General features: G+C 33.6%; 3 long non-coding RNA genes across 3 annotated transcripts; 2 read left to right on the plus strand and 1 right to left on the minus strand.

Annotated features, from left to right (window-relative positions):
- Positions 1–650: 650 nt before the first annotated feature.
- Positions 651–20,525, minus strand: LOC125386714. Its single transcript, XR_007227094.1, has 3 exons — positions 20,400–20,525; positions 13,724–13,875; positions 651–888 (listed from the first exon to the last, which is right to left on the minus strand). It is a non-coding gene; the product is annotated as an uncharacterized LOC125386714 (long non-coding RNA).
- On the plus strand, positions 17,158–18,716 carry LOC125386716. Its single transcript, XR_007227096.1, has 2 exons — positions 17,158–17,260; positions 18,484–18,716. It is a non-coding gene; the product is annotated as an uncharacterized LOC125386716 (long non-coding RNA).
- Positions 20,526–22,460: 1,935 nt separating the features above from the next.
- Positions 22,461–23,199, plus strand: LOC125386718. Its single transcript, XR_007227100.1, has 2 exons — positions 22,461–22,692; positions 22,855–23,199. It is a non-coding gene; the product is annotated as an uncharacterized LOC125386718 (long non-coding RNA).
- The last annotated feature ends 2,050 nt before the right edge of the window (positions 23,200–25,249 follow it).

Raw genomic sequence — 25,249 nt, forward strand, 5'->3', positions numbered from 1 at the left:
ACGAAATTTGACGAAGCTTTTAAGATTAAACATATCAAGACGACTAACTTTCACCCTCGATCCAACGGATCATTAGAACGTACTCACACAGTAGTTAAAGATCTAATTTATACTAGCCTACGGGATAACGATGATAAAGAATGGGATGAGATACTCAATGTTATATGTTTAGGATATAATACAGCACTTCACGTAGGAACAGAATTTACCCCTTTTGAATTAACGTTCGGAAGAAAAGCTAATTTACCTTCCGCGATTGCAAAAACCACTACCCTAACGTGTAATGATATGTCTTTTCCATGACAAAAAAAGTTGAACAAATATTTTAAGTTAACGAGACAAACACTAATAAGTAGCGAGAAACGATACGCTCGAGATCAAAAAAAAAGGTCGTGCGAACTCAAACAATTTTCAAAGAAGGAGACTTTGTACTAATTCACAACGATCATAAGAAAGACAAAAGGGATACCGAATGGTTAGAACCATATCGAATCCATCCAGTCAAAACATCTTATTATGAGATAATAATTGACAAGGTCGTTAAGAAAATTCACGGTAATAGATTAGACATATTTTTCAAGACGTTCATCGTAACTACAACACTAATTTACGCTAAGCTTGGTGAAGGAATTAATTTTTTACCATTAGAATTATAGGTAGAAATTTATTGCGACATATCAGGCGACATTGTACGATGGTACGTACCGAAATCCTTGCGGCGCGACGTGTTTAATTCGCTCCACGGACTTTCCCATCCAGAGATACGTGCCACGCAAAAATTGGTGACGTCGCGTTTCATTTGACCGTCCGTAAATAAAGATTGCCGGACTTGGGCACGACAATGTATCCCGTGTCAACGATGCAATGTCACCAGGCACGTATTCTCACCTGTCGGAACGTTCGAAACTTCAGCAGGCCGGTTCAAGCACATACACATAGACATTATCGCGATGCAATATTCACAAGGATACCGACATTGTCTAACGTGTATCGACCGTTTTTCGCGTTGGCCCGAAGCCATTCCCATCGTTGATATGGAAGCGACAACCGTAGCCTCGGTTCTCCTCTCTACACGAATAGCTCGTTTCGGCGTACCTTCGAAAATAACTATCGATCAAGGACGCCGATTCAAACTGGTAAACTGCAACCGGTAAAAACTGTAATTCCGACACAAAACATTGTATGGCTATGTCGTATCGTCACGTATCGGTACTTTTGCCTAAGCCACCCCGCACTCGAAGTTCATTGTTTATTGTGAACAACATACAAATGTAATTCTCATCTACTGGTCAATAAATGTTAAATAGAAAAAAAGCACTCGTTCTCATCCGATCACGAAAGTTAAGCAGCGCCAGGCACGGATAGTACTTAATTAGGTGACCGCTTGGTAACTCCGCGTGGTGAAAAACAAAACACCTTTTTGTTTTTCCAATCCTTTTTACTTCCCTTAATAATCTATTTTCAATAATCTATAATCTAAACATGAGGAAATAGAAATGTTATAGTATTACATGACTAATACCATATATAACACTCATTCGTGCATACATTTTTTCAAATATTCTTTTTTTGTACATTAAAAGCAAATAAATCACTTATTTCAGCTAACGTTCATACCGCGCATAATGGAATCATTCTCGTCTGAAGGCAATTTGAGAGATGGGGTAGAGTTTGATTCTTTTGATGTAAAAATTTGATTCCTCTGTGGGACATGCTAGCAGAGTCCTTTTTAGAGATATTTTTTATTTTGTTTGCCCACTGTTGATTTATAATGTTTGCGAATTCTTGTTTTGACACAACTTTATTTTGTGCAAAAGGTACTTTAATTATTCTAAATCTTCTTTTTGATCGCAGGAATAGTTTTATTTTAGATTGTTAATATTGGATGGTATCAAGCTTTTGTCTCGTAATTTTTTTTTTTTTTTTTTTTTTTTATTATAGGTATAGGGCTCGAAAGCCGACTTTCTTACTTTATTTTTAGTACGGATTCTTGAAGAGCGGTTTGTATAAGTTTTTCTATTTTGTCTATAAATGAGACGATTTGCCTCTTGGCTAGGTTGACATTGTTGTAGATACATAGGTCGCAGTACTTTTCCAGCTGATTTTGTAATTTTTTCTAGTTTATTTTTTTGTACTTGCACCTGGGTTCGTCACTCTGTGTTTCTAGGGTTAGGAAGTCAGATGTATTTTTATTTATCTGTAATACGGGAGCGTTATGGTCGCATTCGTAGTCTATAGTTTTGAGCCTGTTATTTGCCCGTAAATTAGGGAATTGTAATTGTGTGTCTCCAAGGCATATGTTTAGGTATGAGCCTTCTTTCGGGCAAGAGTCAATCCATTCTTCGTGCGTTTTTAATGATTGTTTTAGTTCAATTGTGTTTGTTGTTCATTTAGGGCTTTGAATATGCTTTTTTTGAAGTCTTCGATAAGTTTATTACGGTATGGTTTGTTACGGATATGGTTTTAATTGGATTTGGATTTTGCATTACGCGTGGTAATAAATTTGTTCGATGTGATTGGTTTTTCAGAGACTTGGTTTCGGCTTATTCCTTGTCTTAGGATGGCTAAGAAATTTGACTACGGGGTGAATTTGCGGCTTATTTGAGCAACGCAAATTGTTGATTCTTTGCATTTGATCATATTCTCGCAAAGTTTTTTGCAAAGTTTGCACTCGCTTGGACCGTGCGGCTCCGTGCAGTTTGCATTTGTGACATTGCGTTATGTCATTTTTTCTGACTTTATCCAATTTACCCTAAAGTAAATTAGACGGTTCAATTTTAGTAAGTAACTAATATTGCTTTGTGGGGATACTTGGATTATGTAAATTGGAAGCAATTCATTGTTTTCTATTGATCTTTTTATTGAGAAGTACCAATATTTTGTCAATTGTACGTCGGACATCTGTAGTGCTTGTAACTCTGCGAGTATCTTTGTCTCGAAGAAGCTATTGTTTAGACCCTTTAGTAAGACCGTGTGGTACTTCTTTGATTTGGATGTATATGTGTAAACCCTGTCTTAGTTGCAATTACGATTTCTTTCGCTTTGTTAAAGACTGGCATACTTCGTAGGAATAGCACATGTTTATCTGTGTGTATCCGTTTAATATGGAATGAATTTGTGTTTAGAGTCTCTTCAAAGAGTTTTACTGTCTCCTTCTGGTCTTGATTGGTAATGTATGTTGGAGGCGATTTGTCTCTATTTGTGGGGGGCAGTGGTGTCAGCGTTCTTTGTTGTAGAGGCTGGTGGCCTGCCTGGGTTGTGTCTGGCTTCTCGGTAGCGTTGTCGCTGGAAATTCATTGTCCATTTCGCTGGGCTACGCCTGGGACGTTGAGGTTTTCGTTGATGATAGTATATCTCTCTCTCGATCCATTCTTTATTCTCTTTCGGACATGTGATTTCCTGAGAGGCCGTATTCCTACTTGCTTTCTTCCGTAGGCTTCCGTTCTTTTTCCTTATTATGGTGACTTCTTTTATTGTTCCTATTTGAGGGTGTTGCTGTATCCGAGATAGGCAGGACTCTTACGATTGCAATACGCTGAACCTATTTTTCGTTCGTATTGCCGATAATGGGGAGCTATCTGCTGAATTTATGGTTTCGTTTCATTCGCGGTCCGCGTCTCCTGTTGTGCTTTCCTTTTTGCTTACACTTTCCTGGCTACTTTGTGCCCTGTTATTCCTGTTCAACAGGTTTGGTGGGCGGTTGAGTTTCCGCGTCCTTTGGGTGCCAAAGCTTGTATTGCCAAGAAAGTTCCTGATTCACTTTTGCTATATTTTTCTTTTGGTTGTTTCTTTCCTTCTCTTATTTTCTTGATTGTTTTTATAGTGAGCATTATTTATCACTTTTCGTTATTGAGTTTTACTGTATAAATTGGCAAACTCACTAACAGGCCTTGCGCCTGGTATTTTTTTCCAGTGAGGACCGACCTGCTTGGGGGGTTCCCAGCACTCTGACGAGAAAGAATGCATTCAGCTCGGTATGAGCGTTAGTTGAAGTAATCAATTTTGGTATATAATATTACTGAATAAAAAGCTTTTACGTCGTACAATTATGTAAGAGGATAAAAGAGATATGTAAAATCATGCCCGGTTTCGTTTTCAAGAAAATGGACTGTGAAGTTAAGTAGAGGCAACTTCATAATTGACTTTCGCGAAAACAAAGCGAAAAATGTCATTTTACATTTTCGACTTCATTTTCGCCACGCGCAGGGAATCATCGCCCTTCGGTTTGTGTCACAATTTTTGGCACATGTATTTTTGCACTCTCTCAAACGACGTACGTATGTATAATACTTGCACATTCTCCAATTCCCAATATTGAATACATATAACATTATCGGAAAGTATAAACAAAGTAATATATAAGTAAGCATGTATGCGAGAATGATACAACATATGGTGATAATCGTTTAATGCTAAAAAGATATTTTCTTCATGTATACGACCATATCTTATTAATACTTAGCCAACCGCGCCAGCACAGGCCAACATATAAACTGCCCATCGTGCATATTTCTAAGTAAGGAGAACATCTAAACAAACTCGCAAAGGAAATAAAAAGTAAAATAAAAGATCATAATAATAACAAATTCTCAAAATTCATAGAAACACTGTATGCGCACGTGCAGTTTTCTAAGTAAGCAGGACTAATATTCACTAATACTTGAAAAACAAAAAAGTCTAAAAATGATTTAAGTCGTCAATTATATTTTACGGTAATGATTTTGTTTAACGATTTCACATATGGACGAGAACGAGTACTTTCAACGCGGTATGAGCGTTGGCTGAAGTAATCAGCTCTGTTATTTCATGTTATCACAATAGATAAAATATTTAAGAAAACATACATGTATCTATGAGGATAAATGGTATTTTTTTTCGACGTGCATACAGATATATAACATTTTTCCTGGCTTCGTTTCCCACACAATGGATTGTGAAGTTCCGTCATATAGGTACGCGTATACTTAAAAAGTAGCGAGTCAAGTGGACAGAACTTCGTAATTGATTTTCTGGAAAACCAAGTCTTGTGTTAAAAATTGTCACTTCATCATCGACTTATTTTTGTATAGGAAATCAGGCCCTTTCGACCTGCACCATCATAATACTCTAATTTTCTCGCCTACTTCAATTTTGAAATTATTTAGTTTCACTGCATTGCGTATAACTACCAACAGCAAAATATTAACATTCACGAACGGCTGTTCTGACAACGATCATAAATCGTCAAATCCACGTCATTCCATACTACCTGACAGCGGACCGTTAAGGTTTTGAATTGACCTTTGCACATGGCCCAACATTACATTTGCCCCCCATTACGTAGGGCAATTAGGATCCGTCCCTTGTCCCTCAACACCGACAAACGCAGCAGCCTGTAAAAACTGCAATCATTCGACCAAGAAGAGTCTTTTTTTAGTCTCGAGTCTAGTCTTGTGTACAGTTTGGCCGTGATTTGAACTTCATTGTAATATTATACTTAATCGTTCTCGTGAATAAAAGCCCACAAAATTTAAAAAACACGGTCAAATTACGTTACTCCTTCTTTATCATAAATTTTACGTGACACTGTACTAGTTAGGTGACACTGTAGAACGGCTTCTTTGGTCTCTATTATAGTAACGCGGAAGGATCGCCGACATAGAGACAATGTCGGCGACGAAGAGCAAATGCCAACAAGCAGAAACGGTCGGAAAACTTGAATAGGGCTTAGCGCCACTCGGCAACAAAACTTTCCAACGGCGGTCCAAACATCACCGAGGCGCAAGTGCCGACAGGCCTAATCAGCCATCGATATCCGTAAGGTTCTTCCTTATAGGACATTTTTTGTAATATTGGAAGAAGGCGTAGGTAGCAACGGTGGCGGACGCGTAACGAACGCGCGCGTAGTACAGATATTGATGGATGACGAAAAGAAACGAATCGGATCAAGAAAATAGTTGAGTTGTAACCGAGGGGAGAGAATCGTCAGTTGGAATCGAGAGTTGTACGTAAATACCAATGGTCAAAGAAGAAATCGGCAAGTACTTAAAAAGAAAAACACAAGGAAAGAACGGCAATACATCCAAACCAGCTAGCTGCTGAAGCGAGCAAAACTCTCGTAAAAAGAAGAATAAAAAGAAAACACCCCACTGACCTCGCTACAGAAATAAAATAGTCAAACTCGGATAAAGTTAGAAAAATTTAACAAATGTCCAGCTGGACAAATTGTAAAGTGCAAATTAAATATAAATATAAAAAAAAAGAATAAAAAAAAATAAAAAAAAAAAAAAGGAAACGGATTGCATGTTTGCCCATATAAGAGTAATCCAAGCGATGAAAACTTTGAATAATGCATGTTACTTAACACCCTGCTGCGGTCTTCCATTCAACTAAATTATTCGGTAAGAGTTTGAAGAAGAAAATTACCTTTGCATACAAAGATTCGTTTTCGTTTGTTTTATCTTCTAAGTAAGGACCGGGGAAATGTAGTAATATGTTACTTATATCGTTCATAATAATTTTCATTGCAAAGAACCGGTACATTCTATTATCGCAAACAAAATTTTGGCATTAGTGAAATTTTTACAAACTCTTATTTTCTCTTTGAAATGTTCCAATGTATTTATAACATTCTCTGCTATTTCTTTCGCAGCTTTCCTACGCGGGTCATATTACCATCTTGTAATATAATTTTGTATCAGTGCGTTCCCTAGATTTTCTATGATCGCACGTCTTTTTCTCAAATATGTCGGTTTCAACGGTCGGACAAAATTTTGCTCTATACGTTTAAAGAATACAAAAGTTCTTAGAGAAAGAAAGGAGAGCAGTAAGAACAAAGAGACCCGAAGATCGCGCATCAGGGTTAAAAAGAACATGAATTTAATTTCCAAATATTTTGGATTCTCGCATCCTGATATTAACCTTCTGCTTGATCTATTTTCATTGTTAAGAAACATTTTAAACACAATACTATTTACAATACAAAGATAAAATACTTTATTTTATGTACCGCGTTGTGAAAATAAATATAGTTTATTTTTTACTACATATTTAAAATATTTTATTCGTACTGTAAAACAACAACTACTTAAAATGGTATTTAAAAGAAATATCCAGAAAGAAAATTCAGAAATAGAAATAACTTTTTATTATATAAATATCTAACTCATCGGTTTCATCGGTTACTCTGTAAAATACTATTTCGAATCAATTTTACAGTCTCTCACACCAGTAGTGACAAGTTTTTAACCGTAATTAAAAAATTATCGTAATCAATATTGAAGTAGTCGAGTAATAATAATCTTTTAATGTTTCGAAAATCATATAGAGTAAATAGAAAAATAATTATTTGCAGATAATATTGACATAATTTAACCGTTTGAGCCCCAGGGGTCTTTGAAAAACCAGGGTCGAAACGTGCCGAACGGCACGATAGTGTCACGTAAAAATAAAGAGAAATTTTATTAGGAAGGAGAACACTTTATTCTTATTTCGTTTATACAAGTATAAGACACTTCTGAGCTCTAGGCGTGACCGTTCGAGACTGAGGCTCTTACAATATTTTTTACTTTCGGTGACATCTGTTTCTTCTTTTGTTTTTCATCCTTCATCATCCCCACCACCCTGCAGGCGCACGCGACCGCTGCCACGCTTCCAGAACATTCGGTGGAAGGACCGTTAGGACACAGATGAACCCTCAGGCACTCCGGCAATATACATTGTCGCCAAGGTCGCCATGTGTAATGTTCAAGTATCGGCTGTCTGGAGAATGTTTAGAAGTGGTCGCCTAAGGTGACATCAGGGCAAAAGAGTTTGGGGTTACAGTGTCCTGGTCTCTGACGTGATTTACGTTACATACCCCCCTCCTTAGATTGATTTTGGTCCTCCAAAATCTTAGTGTTTCTTCAGGATTGTTTTATGGACTAAATGGTTAAAAGTGTGTTTTCTTCTTTGTCTTAATCAACAAAACAAAACAAAAACAAAATGCATAACAGCTACTTATGGAGAAGGTGAAGACCGTCCTGGAAAATAAGGTTTAATACGATTACCATGTATTTTCCTAATCGAGTCATTCACCATTATTTCGTAATAAGGGGTTTTTACTTTTTCAATGGTGTATGGCCCTAGCCATTCAGTATCTAACTTGTGTTTTTTATGATCATTATGAACTAATATCAAATCTCCTTCTCTAAAAATGGATTGAGGTTTAATAATTTTTTTCTTTGATCTCTTTGGTATCTTTGTTTACTCTTCATTAGAGTTTCCCTGGCTTCAAGTAGCTTGGCATCCCATTCTCGTTTCCTGAAGCTGACCTCATCAGCGTATGTTCTTTGCGGATTTTGGGATATGGTAGATGGGAGATTGGCCTTGTGTCCAAATGTTAGTTCGAAAGGGGTATATCCAGTGGCATCATGAACCATAGTGTTATATGCTAGACACACAAAATTTAGGTTTTGATCCCATTCTGTTTCATTATCGTTTTGTATAGCTTTTAACATGTCGGATATTACAGCATGTGTTCGTTCTAGGCTTCCGTTGGATTGTGGATGGAATGAGGTGGTTTTTATGTGTTTGATCTTAAATGCTTCTTCGTATCGTTGCATTAGCTCGCTAATGAAACTTTGTCCTCTGTCAGTTAATATACGTTTCGGTGCGGAGAATATATAAATGTAATGATTCAGTAAAGCATTCCAGATTAATTGGGTCTGTTGTGTTTTTAGGGGCACAAGTATTAAATATTTGGTTAGTTCATCGTGTATAGAGAGAATGTATTGGTTTCCTATCTTGGTCTTTTTCAACGGGCCTATCACATCCATAGCGATTTTGTCGTTAGATTCTAACGGGGTGTCGGTTATCTGTGGTTCCTCCTTTCCTCTTATCCGAGTAGTCTTTGATGTTTGACATGTCGCGCAAGTTCCTATTCTGCCTTTTATTCTGTCTATTAGATGTGGGATATCATATTTGCCTCGGATTCTGTCGTACGTCTTTTGTATTCCGGGATGTCCTACCAAGTCATGATTTTCTTTTAGTACTTGTTCTATTTCCTCTTCGCTTAAACTCTGTATTGGTTCGTAAGCAAATTCTATGTCGTCGCGTTGGTCATTGAAAAATAAAAGAAATCTTTTTATGTGTGCTTTGTCTTGTGCGTTTAAGTTATTGTCTCCTATTCCTATCTTTCTATTTGTTTTAAGTATGTCTGATATTTTCTGTAACCATACGGTTTCGTCATATGGGCCCAGATATGGTTTTGTTAATTGGAAAAAGTTGTCTTTGTTAGATGTTAGTTTCAATAATTTTGGTATTTCTTCTGATTTTTCCCAGTCTCTGAATTGTCTTAATAAAACGTTAGTTTGTGTTATCGCGTGTACTCTGGATAGGGTGTCAGCGGCTACGTTTTCCTTTCCTTTTACGTACTCTATATCGTATTCGTATTCCTCTAATCTCAATCTCCATCGAATCAATCGACTAGAGGGGTCCTTGCAGTTGTGCAGCCATTTAAGGGCTTGGTGGTCTGTTTGAATTTTGAATTTGCGGCCTAATAAATATTGTCTAAATCTTCTAACTGCCCAAACGATGGCCAATAATTCTTTTTCCGTCGTAGTATAATTTCGTTCAGGGGGGTTTAATGTCCTTGAAATGAAGCAACAAGGGTGTCCATCTTGTGAAAGGATGGCTCCTAGACCTTCATTACTGGCGTCCGTTGTTAACGTAAATGTTTTCGTATAGTCGGGGTATTTTAGTACCGGTGCTTGGCATAGTCTTTCTTTTAATGTATCGAAGCTAAGTTGTGTTTTGTCAGTCCAGTGGAATTGTATGTCTTTCTTAGTTAGTTCCGTTAACGGTTTGGCAATTTTCGAGAAATTCCTAATAAATTTTCTATAGTATCCGGCTAACCCAAGGAACGATTTTACATCCGTAGGATTTTTGGGTAGTTTGAAGTTCTTTACTGCTTCTATCTTTTCAGGGTTAGGTTTTACTCCGTTTGCTGTCACTAAGTGTCCTAAATATTCCAATTCGGGTTTTAGGAATTCACATTTATCCGGTTGTACTTTTAGACCTACTTCCCTGAGTCTTTGGAGTATAATGGCTAAGTTTTTATTATGTTCCTCTATCGATTGCCCGAATATAATGATATCATCGAGATAGACGAAACAATGATTATTAATTAAACCTCTTAACGCGGTGTCCATCATTCTTTGAAAGGTAGCGGGTGCGTTCTTGAGCCCGAATGGCATTCTGTTATAGTGGAAGTGTCCTTGTGGTGTGCTAAATGCAGTGTACTTCCTCGAATTCTCATCCATGGGTATTTGGTGGAATCCCGAGGATAAGTCTAAAGCGGAGAAATATTTTGCGTTCCCTAGTTGCGATAGTATATCGTCAATGTCGGGTAATGGATATGCGTCTTGGTCCGTTAATTCGTTTAACTTCCGAAAGTCAATCACTATTCGCCACTTTTGTTTCCCCGACGCGTCGATTTTCTTTGGGACGACCCAGACGGGAGAGTTATAGGGAGAGTCGGAGGGTTCTATAATCTTTTTGTCTAACATTTCCGTCATTTGTTTGTTTATTTCGATTTTATGGTATTCGGGAGGACGGTAGGATTTTACGTTGACGACTTTATCTTCTTTCAATGTAATGGAATGTTTAGCAAGAGATGTACACGGTAATGTTTCACTGTCTAAATTAAATACATCCATGTAATAGAGAAGAATCTTTTCTATAGGTTCTCTGAGAGGTTTTTCTATGTGCGATAGTCGAATCGAAGATTTGAATTTTTGGATTTGATCTATGGTATTTGTATTTTCGATAATGTTAGAAACTTGAATTGAGGACTTACCACCATTGATAAAGCACACTGGCGTTGGCTTCCCTTCGAGGTATACAATTTTTTGAATGGTTTCTCCTGGTGCAAGGGTTGGTTCTTGTTGCAGCAGAAGGGTGTTGTTATCTAATTTCAATGTTTCGTTGGAGAGTTCGAATCGATATTGATTCAAACCGGGTAAGCCTAATACGCCATCTTCTATAATTGGGAAATCGTCATCTATTAAAGAGAAGTCTATCTTTTTGTCGAACAAATTCAATTTGACTTTGGAATTAGATTCGTATTCGGAATGTCCCATGGAGAATTTCTTTGTGTCTGGTATTGTTGTCTTTCCTGGGTAGCATCTTTGTTTAAGCAAGTTGATACCTGCCCCGGAGTCAACGAGAAATCGCAATCCTGGTCGTCCTGGTAATTGTAATAGTATTGTGGGTAATCTTCCTGAGGTAGCATTGTTAATTCTGATTGTTCTTGAACGTAGTTTATTCCTGGAGGGGCTTTTCTTTGAGGCGGTATCCGAAAATTTTGGCATTGATTGGGAAGGTGTCCCAATCGATTGCATTTGGGACATTTCGCTTAATGGTCTGTTCTCAAACTTCGTAAAATTGTTCGTTCTTGGTAGAATATTTTGTGTGAGTGAAGTTTTATTATTTGTGTTACTTGTAATAGCGAGGCGATTGTCTACTGGATGAGAAGCCTGGTTACGATAAAATGGCGGGGCGGTTGTTTGTCGCGTCATCTGTCTGCGAGAGTTGTGCTCGCGAAAGTATCTTTCCATATTCATTGCTTTCCTTTCTGCTTCGATGAGGTTTGGGGGGGGGGATTAGCCATTAGCGCCTGCCCTATTTCTGGACGAAGGCCTCTTACATAGTCGGTCACAGAGTCCATGTATAGTTGCTCGTTCATCACCCGTCGAGTTAGTTCGTCTCTATACTCGTTGGTAATGCTGTGTTGGAGTTTGTTAAAAACGCTTCGAAATCTGATGTTATAGTTTTGCACGCTCTCAGTTAATCCTTGCCTCATTCCTCTTAATTCGTCCTGTTGTTCTCTCACTGATACTTGCGCAGCTACATTACGTCTCAATGCTTCATACAGAGATTCGAATTCGGTAATACGAATATTGCGGATTGCCATTGCGGCTTTTCCTACAATCTTCTCTATTTTAATCATTTTTAGTAATAGTGTTCGTTCGCTACACATCATTCTTACTTCTTGTATTTCATGAATAAAATCCTCCACGTCTATATCATCCTTTCCGTTTAATATCGGAATGCATTTTAATGCACTCTCAGCTTTTAGCTCTGGTTGCGTATATTGTTCAGGAAAAGTCCTTTCCCAGGATGGTTGAGGTGGTGTTTGAAGTAATGGGCGAGGTTTTCGAAGGACCGATTGATCTTTAGCGGTGTGGGTTACTTCGTCTACGGTTATTAAGGAACTGGCCTCCGATACATTTCCCGTTTTTGTTTTTGCTACAACTTCATCCATACGCAGTGTAAGCATACTCATTTGTTGGTTCAGTCTCTCATTCTGCTTTTGCATCGCATCAAGCAGAGCTTTAACTGTTGGGTCTATTCCGCTGTTAGTTAAAGCGGCGCTAACAGTTTCGGTTTTGTCTTCTCGTGGCGTTGCCATTGTTATACTAATTGTGCTGTCTGTTCTCGATCTGTATTTGACAAAAGAATCCAGGGCTTGCTCACCTTGATCGTTTAACCCGTAGGAAAGGTTCCGTTGCGGTGTTCCTTTGTCGAAACGTCGAAAGTGTCTGCTCTGTTACAGTGGTCCACTGATCCTCAATCTTCAAAGTTGACCGTAGCCCGAAATGCGTAATTTCGTTTTCTTGAAGTTGATGGATCCTGGCACGGATCGCCAAAATGTCACGTAAAATAAAGAGAAATTTTATTAGGAAGGAGAACACTTTATTCTTATTTCGTTTATACAAGTATAAGACACTTCTGAGCTCTAGGCGTGACCGTTCGAGACTGAGGCTCTTACAATATTTTTTACTTTCGGTGACATCTGTTTCTTCTTTTGTTTTTCATCCTTCATCATCCCCACCACCCTGCAGGCGCACGCGACCGCTGCCACGCTTCCAGAACATTCGGTGGAAGGACCGTTAGGACACAGATGAACCCTCAGGCACTCCGGCAATATACATTGTCGCCAAGGTCGCCATGTGTAATGTTCAAGTATCGGCTGTCTGGAGAATGTTTAGAAGTGGTCGCCTAAGGTGACATCAGGGCAAAAGAGTTTGGGGTTACAGTGTCCTGGTCTCTGACGTGATTTACGTTACAATAGCCTCTTAATCGATTGCGAAGAGAAACAAGCGGCACAATAGCGCTCGTCATATTTGTTACTCTTACGAAATACATCTATATATTTATATACGCGTACTATTAGTTTATAAATATTTCAAGTTTTGTTCAATAAAAATCATCAAGATAACAATGAAATACAAAATACCGTTAGTCGTCCATAGAGTTCAAATGTACTGGGACTTTTCGACACAAAATCTAAACAGCCCGATCACGCTGTTTGCTACTCAATCGGTTAAAGAAACAACGATACGTCTAACGTGCGCGTGTGTCTGATAACGACGATACCGCGCTCTCTAACTTGTTCCCCGCCGAATTAATCTTGGGTAACAGCTTTAATGCGCGTAGAACAATTGACAAAGTTAAAATTGGAAAAAAGAAATATCGAAGAACAAACGATGAGAATGTTTCAAATTGTTTTCGACGATTAAAACGAAATTTACGAATACAACTGAAGCGAATGCCGCGACGCGATTTACGACTGAACGAATGCGACTGAATTATCGTACGACGATGCGAATGATTAACGATACACGCGTGTTGATGCCGCTCGCATTTGAAAGACCCGCACGAGACGGTTTACTAATCGTTCGCTCGCTAAAACGATACTTACCTTCATCGATGCTTGGAGATACTGTTCGCAACTAAAGATTTCGCACAGGACTGTCCACTGATCGTTACGCCTGATGGAACGACTCTGTCCTCTCCACTAACGCTTGCAGCCATGTCCACGAATTCTTGAAGATATTGACGCACCGAGGAAACCTGTTCAGAAAAGTATCAACTGATCGTTACGACTGACGAAACGATTTCACCTGCACGAGCGCTTGAAGAGCACTGAGAAATTGAAACGGTTGTTTAGTCCACGTTTAGCGATACGAAGGCACGGAAACTGACTCGATGCTACATGTTCGCGATTGAACTACTCGAACGAGACTACCAATACCATTGTTAGACTCGAGCGTGTTAGACCCAAGTGCGAGCGTCGAGTGAGACTCCAACAAGGCTCAAAACGAAGGACCCCAAATACGCACGCTGATTGGTTTTCAAGAAAATCGTCAAACGGAATATTCGTCCGCAGGATGGCGTTTACTGCGCGAATACGCCCCAAGTGGGGGGATCCTTCGCTGGAAGAGCGTGAACGATACCTGGATGAATGCCATGCTTAGATATTATTGGGCGAGGGGTAAGGGGCGCTCGACCGTTCGGACCGTTAAAATCCGTCAATTATCCTTACAAAAAACTCATAGCATAGGAAATTAGAAATACTGCTACGAATGTTGAAGGGAATCGTTTTAGCTGTTGGAGCACCCTTCTAAAATAGCGCCTTGACTGTGAAAGCGAGCTACAACGAGATACAACGAGCTACAACGAGGCAAAAGCTACGTACTATCCAAAATAAACAATCTAAAATACAACTATTCTTACGGCAAAAAGAGAAGATTGGCAAACAAAATAAAAAAAAATATGTCTAAAATGTTCCTGCAGACAAATCAAATTTTTAGGTAAAAAGAATCTAACTCTATCCCTTCTTTCAAACTGCCTCCAGAGAAAGCTCCCCTCCACCAAGATGCAGGTATAGCGATAGAGAAAATCAATAAAAGCATGGAGTCTAGTTATTTCATAACATGTAAAACGACGGAAAAACCATACGATATCGGTCATTATCACTAGTGCTACGAGTACCTAATCTTGTTAATAAGCCTGTGCTAATAATCTCTTCATTGTATCACAGCAATGGCTAATTCAAATGAGAATTCATTAAACGCCCCTCTCCATAATCCTCACTTCAACCCGACATATATATATATATAAATGTATAATGTATTTTATGAATACATAAATAATTATATATTTATGTTTTCCAATATATTTTCTAAAATAATTATATATTTAAAGATTATTAAATAATAATGTTTTACATAAACAATAATATTTATATAAATAATTATATAATATATTTTTTTGTTTAAATTTTAAAATATATATAAATTTTTATATAATATAAATATTTATATTAAAAGTATATTTTATTTATATTTATAATTAATAATTATATGTTAATATATACTTATATATAAGATAATCTATTTTTTAAAAAAAAATAATGCATTTTTTATAAAAACATCATTTTTTTATATATATTTTTAAATATTAAATTTTTTAAAAATATATTATTTATAAAAATAATATTTATAAAAATATTTTTTTAAAAGAATATTAAATATTTTTATAAAATATCATATTATTATTACTATTGTTTAATACAATATATATATATATATATATATATACATATATTCAAGCAAATTTTTAAATATTTAAATTTTATTAAATTTCCACTTTTTTTCTTAAAAAAAAAAAAAAAAAAAATCATAATAATTTATTAATAATTTACATTTTATTAATTTTAGTTATTAATTTTTAAATATTATATATTTATTTTAATTTAATTTTAATATTTTAATTAAATTATATTAAATATTTTTAACTTAAATAAAGAATAATATTATTTATATAAATATAATAAATTAAATTAAAATCAATATATTTATACTCTATAATGAATTTATAAATTTTTTACTTAAAATTTAATCAAAATTAATATAATTCTTTAAATAAATTATAAACACTAACAACATATTTAAAAAATTTTTTTATTTTTAATAAATATTTACATTAATAAATTTATATACTTTTAATAATTCTTGAAATTTTAGTATTAAATAAAAAAATAATTAATATATTTTTAATAAATTATAAAAATAATATTTTTTAAAATTTTATATTATTAAAAATATTTAAATTAACATTTATATAATAAGCTAAGTTCAAGCTAAGAGGCTCATACCCTATCGATGAATTTTTAAAATTTTTATATAAAACCACATTTCTCACAAATGAACCAAAATAAATAAATAAATATTTTTTAAATAACTATAACCTAAATAATTATATTTTTAAAAATTTATAGTTTTAAAAATTTTATTATCAACATTTAAATAATAAATTAAATATAAATTAATAGATTTATATTCTATTAATAAATTTTTTAAATTTTTATATAAAAATATATTAATTATTTAAAATATTAATATTAAAAATAAATTTCATTTAAAAAAGAATATTATAACTAAAATATTTTTATTTAAAAAATTAAATAAATTTAAAATCAATTTATAATTTAAATATTTATATATATATATATATATATAATAGGATAAATTTAAGCTTATAGATTCATACCCCGTCGATAAATTTAAAAAATTGTTATATAATTTATTTTATAAAATTTAATTAATATTATAAATTTATTTATATTAATTAAATTTAAAATTATATTTATTAATCTTTCAATTTTATCAAAATTTAAATTAACAAATTTAAAATTATCCTCCCCCCCAACCCAATTTTACAAAAATTAAACTTGTTAATTTTAAAATTTTATTTAATAATATAATTTAAATTAAAATTTATTTTATTAATTGAAATTTAAATTAATAAATTAAATTGATTAAATTTTATTAATAAACTAAAATAATATTCTTATTAAAATTTAAATTGAACTATATTTTTCTTTAACAATCAATATAATTTAAAATATATTTATTAATTAAATTTCAATTTAAATTTATTCTTTCCAAAATTTAAATTATAAACTTATGTAATATTTCTATTAAAATTTAAACTAATAAAATAAATTTGATTTATTTCTAATAATTAATATAATTTCAAATCTATTTATTAATTAAATTTATATTTAACAATTAATATAATCTAAAATCTATTTATTAATTAAATCTAATCAATTTAAATTTATTCCTCCCAAAATTTTAATTCATAAACTCAAATAATATTCACATTTAAATTTAAATTAATAAACTAAATTTCTCTTTAACAATCAATATAATTTAAAATCTATTTATTAATTAAATTTTAATTTAAATCTATTCTCCTTAAAATTTTTGGTTCATAGACTCATAATAATATTTCTATTTAAATTTAAATTAATAAACCAGATTTCTCTTTAACAATCAATATAATTTAAAATCTATTTATTAATTAAATATAAATATAAATATTTAGCTGGTAGTGCAACTGGTTTAATAGAGTAACGTTAGTCCTGAAGAATCACGGTGACGTATATTATGTACGTTAAGTAATAAAGAACAATGCTTTTATATAAATATTAGAATATATTAAAATACCAGAATTATAGAATATTAGAATATATGAGAATACCAGAGTTATAAAATATTAGAATACGTTAGAATATTAGAATACAATAAAATATCAGAAATGTAGAATATTAGAATATAGGTTAGACTATACGTTATAATAAAGGCAATTTTTGAGCTTTAGAAAAAAATTCATACATAATTTATCATGTTTAAATGTTACATTTAGTCCCATTTAAAAAGATAAGAGTCGCCTGAAGATTCTAGAGATATTTTTACATAAATAAGAGTAGTATTTTTACTTCTAATAACAAATAGGTTGAAGAATAATTGCGTATAAATATTTAAAGAAATATAACTCGTAAACACGAATATGTGTATACATTTAGTAACAAAATTAAATATCGCTAATTGTATACGTATAATAGAATAATTACATAAAATCTAGTCAATATCAACATTAGATACATATAAATATTCTTTTTTTATATTAGATTATTCATATAAAAGTTTATATAACCTAACCCCAATCTGGAAAACAATCATGGATTTCAACGACTACTGACAATTGAATATGAACAGAATTATATGCATTCATCATTATTATGTTTGAAACTTATAACCAATTGGGATATGACAGCAAAAAATCATATAATAGAGGTCTTAGGAAAATATGTACTGTTCTTTTTATCTTCATAGAATGTTTGCGTAAAAAATTTCAAGTAAAATTTTGTTACAAAACTGCATGTTACTCTTTGTGTTTTTTAGGCTTTGTAACACATGAACACAACTTTTAAATTCATACAATTGACAATTATTAAGTTTAAGATTGTGTCACTTAAATTTAAAAAATATTAAATAGGATAAATGTTTTAAAATTTATGTAGATATTGTAGCTGCTGTAAATATTATACAAGGTATTCCTCCAACTCTGTTCACTTCATTTTTATTGTTTCAAATAATAAGAGAAGAATAAGAATTATTTACAAAAAATTAGGAAGAAGACATACTTTGTTGTGATAGTTTCTTTGTAGGCGAAAAGGTAAAACGCTCTGTAGAATTTGTGTTGTCAAGGCATATAACTTTTATGTCTGACTTCAATAGAATAGGGATTATATTGAAAATAATTCCTCCTACATTTGAGTTTGTCGAATTTATTACTTGCATTGTGAAATATTTCTATTATATTTTGCAGTGTTACTGATATACTACCCAACAAAACATCCAAAAATAACAATTGTAAGGTTCGAGCAGGCCAAAAAATTGTGTTTCTGGTATGAAAAATATGTGTGGTTTAGACTTTCACAATGTCTCAATATCAATATTCTTGTAAGAATAACGCCAACAATCTAACACTGATGTTTCTAATAGTCACTATTTAATGTTTGTTTGTATCTAAAATATTAAACGTGTACTTATCTAAGCAAAGGTTGTACTAAATTACAAGCCTCATTACGATAAACAATATATGCACACATACACATCTAAAAAACACTAATAAAATTAATCTTTCTGTAAAGAAAGATAGAAGGAATCTTAATAACACTGAATTTTACAATTAATCTAATGAAGTACTTTTATGTTCATTATTCAACATTTTATGAAATTGGAATATGACATTTCAGTAAAAAATGAAACTGACATGAAGGTCTTAAAAGGTCTTGAAAGGACTCTGAAGATCTTTTGTATATGATATCACCATATATATATATAAAAGAAAATACATTGTCATCATATTAGATCTGTTTTAGAATCTAAATATATTTTATAACTTACTGTTTTCTGTTATTTAAAGTAATAAGAGATATTTCAGATAGACAAAGTTGGTATACATCTTTTATAATATCCTTTTGTAAGTTAGATTTAGGATACTCAGTAATTTGTTAAAGTATTTGAAGACGACCTCTAAATCTTTATTATACATGAAAATTGTAAAATAATATCATTCTTAATAGTTCGCTTAATAATGTTAAAACAGTCTGATAGAAATCATTTGTCGCTATGTCTATTTAATGAGGCTTATCATTTTGTTAGGCCATAAATCTCTTAAATATACTATAAATATTTACACATATTAATAAGTCTGTAAGTAGTAACCAGTCATACGAGGTTCTAAACATGGTTTCTTCTAAGTTACATGTACCATTTTATAATCATATAGGAGATATACATTATATTGTATACCTAAACAAATATTTTTTGAGCCGTTTGCTTAAATAAGAGAGAATTTATTTTAGTATAACCAAAGAAAAAAAATCTAAATATTTTCAAAATGTATATGATTGACTGTTTTCATAATCATTATTACTAATATTTATTACTAGTAATAGTAGTTAGCAATACTAATATTACCAACTACTATTACTAATACTTTGTGGTCGTGTGCTTTTTACATTAACAGCAGCGACACGGTAAAGTCCTAAGTTTCTATGTTATTCATTTCTGGTGGTTTTAGACAAGTCCACAGTAACTTTGTAAATAGGTAGATGTAAAATGACAAATGATAATATTAATTAAAATCGTTTTACATATTGTTTTTGGAATATACAGTAAAAAATTCATCTAATTGGAAATTTGCTGTACATATATATATATATATATATATATATAGATACATATCTTTTCTTTCTTTTTTTTTCTTTTTTTTCTTTTTTTTCTTTTATTTAATTTGTACTTTACAATTTGTCCAGCTGGATATTTGGTAAATTTTTCTAACCTAACATACATACATATGTATGCAATATCTGTATAGATGTATATTTCAATATTATAATATGAATGATTTCTTATTTGTATAAAATTAAATTATAACTTCCAATGTTCATAAAAGGTGACCTTCACGGATATTTAAATTGTTGTCTGTTTTAGAACTTTAAGCGCTACATATATACATAGAACACGAACGTGAAAACCACTAACTTTCAAATAACCTTTTTATGAGATATGGACGTCACAGCAGAAAGGAAGTTTCCTCTCTGGTCATAGATTAGAAGATTAAAAATATGTCATACTATCACAATTATATAATAGAGGTTTATGTAATGGATGGAGTGTTTAAAGTGTTCAATTTGTTAATAGTAATTTTGATGGAAGTGCAGAAATGCTACCTACCTTAACATTTCGATGATTCTTAGACATGTCCTAAAACTCAAAATTTCTAACAACTGTGAGACTGCAATAAATGTCTATTATAACCATAGATATACAAAGAGTTAGAGTACGCGAGTCATATAGTCTTAAATTATCGTGTAAGTGGATGCGATATAGGAGTAGAAAGAACGCTGCATAAAAGTGTCTTCTGTCCTTGTCTAATCAGGCATGACACTGACAATGTTTGTTTGGCTATACACTTATATGTTTGCTATACTTTATGCAGCGTTCTCTTTCGCTTTCGCTTTCGCTTTCTCAGCTCGCCCTCGCACTCTATCCTTATATCTCTATGATTATAATTTACAGCTAAATTAAAAGTGAACATGATCTATGTTTCCGATTTGGTTTAGATTTTTCAATGCCGTTGCCAGAGGGTTGGGTTGCATGAAATAATACCGAATCAATTATTAGAATAGTAGGAGAATGATTAATTAGATAACATTATTCTATGAAAATAATATTTTTTATTATTTCACGTAGTGATTCGAGCAGCTAACTCAAACTCAATACATAGATAATATTCATTTTTGATTGAATTACGACAGATATTTCTTACAGCCTCGAGTATGTTGGTTGTGCACGGTGTTTTAAGTTCGCTTGATCCCCGTTGATAACAATGGTTAAGATTACTCTATTTACATATTACAGTATAATAAGTATACTGCAGCAACCTGCATTTGGTATGGCAATGCTCGAGTGCCATGCTATAAAACTTCAACTCGTTTATATTTATATTATTTAAAATCTCGTCAACTTTATATTTATTTGTATTAAATTGTAATACATTATAACAGAAAGTCCTTATAACAGTACATTATAACAGAAAGCTTGTATCTGTACTGATACAAATTACAGTAAATGTATTAATAGCGTGCGCGTTAATGGAATTATGCGGGATGTTCGGTCACAGGTATAAAAATATTTAAGGGGTGATTCCTGAAACTAAAATAAAGTCAAAATCAAGGATAAAAAAAATTGCGTTTCGGGCTCTGTTTTTTTAGTTATTCGCAACTAAATATTAGTTTCTTTCTGAATGGACTCTCCACTACTATCTTGTTACATAACATGTTTAGATTTTAGAAATTTGGTAGGAGGGTAAAACAGTTCTGGAAGGGCAGGATCATTTCAACAGCCAAACATAAAGTACAAACATAAAGTTTAATTTAGTAGAGGTTTAGGTTATTCTACTGTAGATATTTTTGAGCCTTTCCGTTTTTAGTTTTTTAAACGTTTTGATTTCTTTTACTTTTAAATATTATTTGTCATTCATTTACGATTTTTCTTACAAAGCGTCGCGCAAGATGGTTTACGTCGTCAAATGTCATAATATTCTTTTCTAAGATTTGTGCTAGGCAAGCCTATGTGTCGTTCGATTTGAGGATCCCTGTGCGTCTCGCTGTTTAGGCTGACCTACTTTTGTTCAGTTAAGGAGGTTTGCTCGGACACAGAGACATTTCGGCTAAGTTTTAATTGACAATAACTAAAAAACAAAGCTGAAAACGCAATCTTTTTATTCTTGATTTGCATCTTATTTTAGCTTGAAGAATCGCCTCTTAAATTTTTCTACAGCTGTAGAGTATCGCCCTGTATATGTGTATATATATATATATATATATATATATACACATACAACCCTGAGAAACAAATAGTGTGGAAGAAATCTGAACACATTTACCATTTATAGAAGACTAAAAAGAAAACACCCCACTGACCTCGCTAAAGAAACAAAATAGTCAAACTCGAAGATGGTATCCCGCTGGGGGTAGCCATCCACATATTATTTAGCAATTAAGTTAGAAAAATTTACCAAATTTCCAGCCGGACAAATGGTAAAGTACAAATTAAATAATAATAATAATAATAATAATAAAACTTACCATTGGGGAGCTGAAGGTACTTGTTTAGTTTAGAAATTTAGCTGTGTCTGGCAATAAAAACGAACTGATCGCACGCTCGATGGCCGCTGACCATTGATATTGAGCCGATCGGAGGATGCTCGATCTTCGATTCCATCAGCGATTAGCACGAGCTGTAATTGGAAAATAATATCATTTAGGATTCAATAAAATCGTCGAAAGTATTAGTAGAGTACATTTGTTGACAGAAAGTAAGACAGAAATATTTTGGCAATTGTTTGAAATGCTCAAAGTTTTCGCCGACTAGTGGTAAAATCGAAGGATATTTGCGTAGTTGAGAAAAGGTAACGTACCTTTTCAAACGGTTATGCCCATGCCAGTCGACAAAGACATAAAAGGTTGGTGTTTACCAATATGAGTTTTCATGACGAAATATTTTAGAACTTAAAGTAGACCCAGACGAGTAATTAGCAATCGAGGCTTTTGTTTTCTCGACTGGGCCATTCAAAGAATTCCTAACTAATAATGCGGTCGAACATGTTACATTCGGTACTCCACAGGCAAACGGAACACCGATGCTGGCAAAATTGTCGGAAACACCCGGGAAATGGCAGTCTTGAGTCTAGAGTCCAGTCGAATTCGCCTAGAACAATACAATTTGCAGATCAACGGGAGAAAGTCTTTCGCAATTGTTGTTTGAAATAAATCAGCTTGGCTTCATTAAGCGACAGGAATAAGTGACAAGCCTGAGCAAGAAAATGAACGCGTCTACGACAGAAAACATAAAAATGCGACAGGGTATCAAAATCGACGATACGTGATGATCGGATACGTGATTCGGACGTCGCACCGGGAGTAGATAAGGAATTGGTACCGAAATTTGAAAGCCCCTACGTTATTAAAAAGATTTTAGAGAAAAATAGATATGTTGTTACAGATATAGGTGGGTTTTAATTAACACGTATGCCCTTTACAGGAATAGTAAGAGTCGATCAGATGAAATTTTGCATTTCAGAGGATAATTAACAATTAATAATTCGATTATTTATAAAGCACACCTTCTGTCATTTTACTTTTGTATTTGCGTGATTACCTCGAAAATGAAGGTAAATTCGCCGGCGATATTTTCGATATGTGTGTATACCCATGCGATATACATAGGTTAAGAATATATTTTTGTAATATTTATCGGAAATCCGTGTCTACGTATGCATCGCATTATTTTAGATTTATTGTTACATCAGTTTTGGTTTGATTTTGCCGTCGGAATATCTTGCATTTCATTTGACTACATCGTACTGACAAGCTCTGTTTGGATTCGTTCTGTAGTTCGTATTTCTTTCGTTTATGTTAATGACAAGTCGTAAATTCGTGACTATTATCAAGGTCGTCACTATTGTCAGGAATGGCTGTAGACGGTTATTTTACGACTTTCTCAATTAGCCTCTTTGGAAACTTAGAGACAGTCCAGACCATCACGAGCTCTGAAACAGTTAAGCATCCCTAAATATGCCCTGACCGTTTTTCCATCGTATTGTGTGCTAAACGCTTCAGTTGAAATCCAGGCATCTTTGTAAAGTTTTAACCCTTCTCCTTACACTTTGTACTCATCTTAACAATAAAGGTTATCTTTATATATGTATTTAGGATATGTCTATATATTGTAGTATCTTTAATTTTGCGCCACCTTCGAAAAGGTTGCGGTATATATAATATGCTGTTTAGTAAGTGAATGAGTAATCCTAACTATTGTTATACGTGCGTATATATAAAATATAAATATGGTTGACATTATTTAATTCTTGTAACATTCCTTATTTGTATAAATACAAAGAAAATTATTTGTCACTTTGCAATGCATTTCAAAATTGATAATATTTCTTTGGAAAAGATTTTTCATCTTATTATACATTCTTTAGTGTAGCGACCAATAATACAGGGTGAACGTAAAACGGTTTTCATTGTTATTGATAAGGCGGTAATTTCTTTCTATCTATTTATTACTCTTGTTTCGTTTCTTTATACTTATTAATGAATAAACAATTGTGTGGGCTATCCAGTGCTGTATGCGAATAAGGAATAAACCAGCTATACTGCGCCAGCAGTATTATACTTTGAACAGTGACAGAGAAGCATATTTCTATAACTTAATAGTGCGTCAGACATCACTTCGCGGCGAACAGATTTCCGTCGAAAATGAATAATTCGCAGAAGATCGTGTCCTGTGACGATTTATGCCGACTAAAGAATATACAATGACCACTTAGATTTATATGTCGGGTTATCGTTAGAAATTTTAGGCGTGAAATAATTAATAAGTATAACGAAAGCTATTGACAATGTTCCTGGGCTCAATAACGAATCCACGGTCAACGGGTAAACTCTTTGTACAATGGAATACATTTCGTAGCACGCAGACACGTTAACTCAGACGCTGGGTTACTTTCAGACTGACAGCCAAGACGATGACAGTAAACTCTCCAAGGTGATTGCAAAATAAAAGACAGATACAGTCACATATGTCAAATACATATAGATCGGGAATATCAACAAATTCCCAAGCGCCGTAACTAGGCAGTCCCGCGTAAACCAGCATTGCTCCTGATCGAGACTTGATTGCTTATACAGCGTATCCCTCAACATCGGTACCTCCTCTGTAAGACATTTCGTTCATCCCGTGACCGTGGCTACGTTCGGCGACCAGTTACGTCACCTCGAGCCCAAGTATTGGGGATCTTCCTAAAGAAAGGCCCGATGTCCCTACATCTCCGACATATATAAAGATTGACGTTACTGTCGTTGAAATATTTGGGATAATTTTGTATCTGTCTGTTTCCCCTTGCCTATTGAGAAAGGCACTGCTATAACCGCGTGACAGGACAAAAGTTTGAACAGGAGGAACGAAAGTGACGTCATAAAAGATAGTTAATTGTTGATGAGATCTCAATGGTATCT

This window comes from Bombus terrestris, chromosome 17 (genome assembly GCF_910591885.1).
Source record: "Bombus terrestris chromosome 17, iyBomTerr1.2, whole genome shotgun sequence".
NCBI lineage: Eukaryota > Metazoa > Arthropoda > Insecta > Hymenoptera > Apidae > Bombus > Bombus terrestris.